The sequence below is a fragment of the Panicum virgatum genome, chromosome 1N, assembly GCF_016808335.1.
Source record: "Panicum virgatum strain AP13 chromosome 1N, P.virgatum_v5, whole genome shotgun sequence".
Taxonomy (NCBI): domain Eukaryota; kingdom Viridiplantae; phylum Streptophyta; class Magnoliopsida; order Poales; family Poaceae; genus Panicum; species Panicum virgatum.
In genome coordinates, this window is record NC_053145.1 from 43,235,189 (window position 1) to 43,240,843 (window position 5,655).

Consider the following 5,655-nt stretch of genomic DNA (forward strand, 5'->3'; position numbering starts at 1 on the left):
ACTGACTGAAGACCCGGACCGAAGTCCGGAAGAGCCCAAGGCTGAGTTAGCTAGTGACTACCGCGAAGGCAAGCTCCGGACATAAACCCAGTATTTCAAATTATGCACTTTATGTACTACTTACTTGTGCATTTACAGTTCTTAGGATTTGAATTGAAACCCTAGAGGCATGATCCTAGGAACCTATGTATTGAACACTAGATTTGAGTTCGAGTAATTGCTATGCTTATAGGACCGGTAAAAGTCGAGTGATTGCCTATCACTCGCAAGCTTACTAGGAGTTGCTTATTTACTTTCTGCAATCACAATAAGGATGTCGGACGGGGTCATATTCGATATCATGACCTTGGGTGAGACCCCGTCTGTGTTGATGAATTCTGCTAAGGTCGCGGTGTGTGGTAGCGGTGGTTAAGTGTTTGAACGTACTAGCCACATGCCGTAAATATGGTACGCGGTAAGCCTAGTAGCTGATCGGACCGGTGAGTGGATATACCTTTCACTTTCTCTTAGAGATAGGTTTTTATTTATGTTTATGTTGCGCAACACCACGGGTACAGGGAGGAAGTTGGTGCCCTGTAGTCGGGGAGAGTGACCCTATCCACAGGCCGGAATGAAAGGTCAACGGTTGTTTGGGAACGACCCGACGGTGTTCCAAACGTGTGTGTTAGGTTTACCTTGCAAGGTTGGAAATCCGATTCGAATCGTCCGTCTCTCACGGATATTGAGACTACTTGATCCCTTTACCACACAGAGTAATAAGAGCAATGTTATGATGATCAATTTTGATGTTTGACTAAAGTTCTACCATGGTTGATTAGAATTAGTTGCTTATATAGAATGGTTAATCAACTAGAATATTGAAAGATAAAATGTGAAATTAAGGACCTACTCTTTTTTGTTTTTTCAGCAAAAGGAAAACTAGAGCCTTAAAGAATCCTGCATAGTCTAGCTAAGTGGACTAAGTATATCCGTTGACGGTTAAGTCTTGCTGAGCATTAGTATACCCAGCCTTGCTGTTGAATCCTATTTCAGGTATGAGTTTTGAGGACCAGATCGCTAGTCTGACTTGGCCCTACTCTTTGCCCCCTGGCTGGTCCGTTGAGTGGGATCCGTCTCCGGCCGGTAATGACCCCGACGAGTGATACCTTGCTTGGGCTAGCATGGTATCCTTTTGGTGAAGTGTTGTAGCCGTCGTGTTTTCTTTCCGCTACTTAAGCTTTGAACTTTAAACTTATGTTTTGTATAATATTTTATTGAGTTTGTATTTGTAATACTACTTTGAACTTGTTGTAATAACTGTTATGCCTATGTTGTAAAATATATGGTTGTGATATCTCTGGACTCGCCTTCGTGCGGGGTATGCTTGTTCGATCTGAGATCCGGTGGTTGTATCGGGTTGTTCCGTTTGAAGTGCGTTTGAGTCGGCGTTGCCTTTATGGTGATGGCCAGCACACTCGAGCCGGGATAATTTAGGTTGTTCTGCCACAATGATGTCATGATGAAGTGCACAAGAAAATCTTTAGAGATCTCCATCTGTATCTCCTTAAGCTTGTTGGCCATGTCACACATATTGAGAATGTGCTGCCTGATGCCAGTCTTCCCATCATACTGTGAGGCCACTAACTTTATGATGAGAGTGCTTGCATAAGTCTTGGATGAGCTCTTGAAGTTCTCCTCAATCCTTGCCAGAATAGCCTTAGCACTCAGATCTTCTCCCTGCGCATCCTTGGTGGGGATGGCGCCCTTAATGCCAGCACTGATGGTCTGAGACATGACCATAAGCGCCATGCGGTCTGATCTTGCCCACTTTTCCAGAGCAGCTGAAGTCTGTCCTGCAGCAACAGCAAGCTTATCCTTCCTTAATGCCAGATCAAGATCATTCCAAACCAAGCACATCATGACCTTACCCTTCCAGTCAGGAAAATTCGCTCCATTGAGCGGCTCGATGTTGTTCAGGTAGGAGGCCACAACATTGACATTTGTCACTGAAAATCAAGGAAAAAACTTATCTTAGTAATCATATACAATGAAATGCAAATAAAAGCATGATAATAATCCTACGGTGGTCTGATTAACATCATACAATTAAAATTTCAATTTGCATCACCGGTGGGGAAAACAAACAAAATTTTGTCTTAATACTCATGATTAAACAATGGTGGTCAGCAATAATCACAAGTTTACTCTAAATAAATTTCTTTGGTGGTTCCATTTATTTAGAGCCATCTCAAAGTATAGTGGTGGAATAAACTTATAAACATTAAATAAACACCAAATACTTAAAATTACTCATGCAATAGCTTAACTGAAAATAATGTAGGAATTAAACTGAGCTTAATATTGAAAAATGAGCTGAAAACTGAGAATAAATAAAAAAATTAAATCGGCCCGGCAATGAGAAAAGAGCCCACGGCGTCCCGCTAGCGCGCGGCGCCCCTAACCCACGCAAGGCGCGCGCGTGCAGCCCAGCAAAGGGCGCGGCCCAGCAAGCTCCCACACGCGGCTCAGGTGATGGCGCAGCGGCTGCGGCTTAGGCAGTCGGCCCAGACGCACGGGCGCGAGGCTCGGCTTAGGCTTAGGCACGCACGGCTTAGGCGGCAGCTGTGCGCGCGCGGCTTAGGCAGACGCTCGGCTTATGCGCGTGCGCGGCTCAGCGGCTTAGGGGCTGCGCGGCTTATGCGGCCCAATAGGAATGTGGCCCGGCAGCCAACGAGCAGGCCGCCAATTCGGCCCGCACGCGGCACGCGCTCCCCCCACCCTTCAGACTGATCTGAGCCGTTGGCCCCAATCGGACGGCTGACAGCGGCTCGGCGGGGCTTAAATAGCCAAAATTTCAGGGGGGGAGGGAAACCCTAACCCTAACTCATTCCCTCCCCTCCCCACGAGCTTCACGGGCACTGGGGCGGCGCCGGCGGCGCGGCTGTCCGCCGCTTGCTGCGTGGCTCAGTCCGGCCCCCTGCGCGCCTCTTCCGCGGGATCTGATGGCCGGAGCTCCGCGGGCCCTCTCTTCGGCGCCGCATGCGTCTCGCCCGTGGGTCGCCGAGGGGCTCCGCCGGAGCTCCATGGCCGGCGGCGGCGCGAACTAAAAGGGCGGCGTCGACGCAAGCTGATGGCGAGGCGCAGCGCAACTGATGGCCGGCGGGCGTGTGCTGATGCGCAAGAGGGCCAGCTCCGCCGCGCCGAGCCGGTCGGCGCGGGGGCTGCAGCTCCCAGGGGGACGCCGGCGCCCACGCGCGGCGGAACTGATGCCACGCGCGGCCACTGACCGTGAGGTAAGCCCCTTTTCTTAATATTACTTAAACTGATCTAGGGGTTAGGGTTTGGGATGGGGATTTGCGGGATTTGGAACTGAGTTGTGTCTAGGATTGCATTCCCCTCCTTCTAATCTCACTGAGTGCGAGCTTATGCACGAAATTTGACCCAAAACCGAGATGGTTAGGTCACTGACTTAGAAGAAAAACTTAATTTCTTGAACTAAAACATGAAAAACACCTAGAAAACGAATCTGATCTTATGTTCTAGGTACTGACTAACTAGAAAAACATGTGCATGAACTGAAAACTTAACTGAGTAGAGCTAAAACATGAACAAGAATATGCACAGATAGATCTACACCATAAAACCGAAACTAAAAACTGAGGCTTTGTCTAGGAGATCTAGATGGATTAGGATAGCGACTGATACCAATTGTTAGGATAAAATCTAACAAAGCTTAGAACAAACTTGACTGACAGTAGATCATTCCTAGTACATTAACTGATGCGGAATAGATTAGATTCGGTTCAATACTAGCGGTAGTGGTGTCCATGGCGCTGGTGGGAGTAGATGCAGTGGTGACGACGTCGACGGTGTTGACGGCGTCGGGGATGTAGCGCAGACGCTCCTTGAGCGTCCTGGCGGTGTAGCGGCAACCTTCAGGACGCCACCGGCACTGCCCCGGAGGTGGTGCTCGCGCTTCTGAGCCTTCCAGTGCTCTGAATGATCGGTGGATGGTGGAAATGATTAGATTACCAACCCTGGGGTTGACCCCCTCTTATTTATAAGCACTATAGGCCCAGGGCCGAGCCGAACGGGCTTAGGATTACCTCCCGATCAAGGTAATCGCGGATAGGTTGCTGGGAACCGATCCCTAAGGTCACGGGATGAGATAACCCTCTTTTCCTGCTGGTTCTGTTGCTGACCAAGGTCAAACAAAATAAAACCAACATCTGCGAGATGGTCAGCTTTGGCCGATCAGCACCTCGTGCCCAAATGCACCCCAGTGGGTTCACGAGCTGATCGACCCGGTTACCCTGTCGTGGGACCAACAAAAGCTACAAGAGTTCTTCTATCCGATGGATGCAGAGGTAATCAGCTCCATCCCAATGACTACCAGGTGACTAGAAGACTTCTGGGCTTGGCACTATGAGAAAACGGGTGCGTTCTCCGTCTGGGTCGGCATACCAGATGCTTGTCAAGAAGAAGGAAAACCATACAGCATGGCTGAAAGAGAAATCAGGACAGTCAGATGTGCTTGCATACGAAAAGGGGTGGTCAGCTATATGGCAGCTGAAAGTTCCCTAAAAAATCAGACTGTTCCTTTGGAGACTAGCAAGACAGTCCATACCAACCGGTGATGTCCTCCATCGTCGGCACATGACACAACAAGCAGCATGCTTGATTTGTGGTGCAGAAGACTCGTGGAAGCATTCTCTTCTAGAGTGTAACATGGCCAAATGCGTGTCGGCGCTGTCAAACGAAGAGATGGTGGAGCACATTTGCAGAATTCAGGACCAGAACCCATGGCTTTTGGCTAGCTGAAATTACCTCCTCGCTGCCGCGGGAGGAACTCAAAAGGGTGGTAGTAACTTTGTGGGCAATATGGCATGCGAAATGCAAGGCGGTCTATGAGAAAGTCTTTCAGAGTCCATTATCGACGCACAGCTTTGTGGAGAGATATATGGCTGACCAAGCACTGGCGGAAGCTCGCCCGGAGGAGGTGCAGAAAATACCTATTAGATCACCGCGGTGGATTCCCCCTCCACATGGTGTGGCAAAGATTAATGTTGATGATGGTGTATCAAAAAATTCGAGGACAGCTTCGGTTGCAGCAGTGGCCAAGGATGAGGCCGGCCTCTTCCTGGGAGCATTGGCTGTGGTATCACAGGGCATCACCGATCCAGAGACCATGAAAGTGTTGGCATTCTGGGAGGGACTAGCACTTGCAAATGATTTAGTTCTGCATCGGGTCAGGCTGGCAAGTGAATGCACAAATGCAGTGCGAAGCATTAAACAAACCACTCGGGGAGTGTATGGCCAAATCATCAAAGAAATCAGAGAAGATGTAGCGGCTTTCCACGAGATGGAGTTCGTTCATGAAAGAAGAGAAGCAAACCATACTGCCCATGTGCTGGCAAGAAGCACGCTTTGTAGCTCTATCGGCGCAAGTCTGGTTCTTTGATCCGCCGGAGGGTGTCTGTAATTCCTATTCGATGCATTAATAAGGTGTCGAGGCTAAAAATAATAATAAGATGTACTTCATATTTTAGGGGCCATGTGCGGTAGCAAAGTCTGCACGGACCCAAGAACACCCGTCACCTCACCCTAGCTTCTAGCCGCCGCATCGTTTGCACGTCGATCGCGAACAGATCGGCGATCCTTATTTCCAACTGCTTG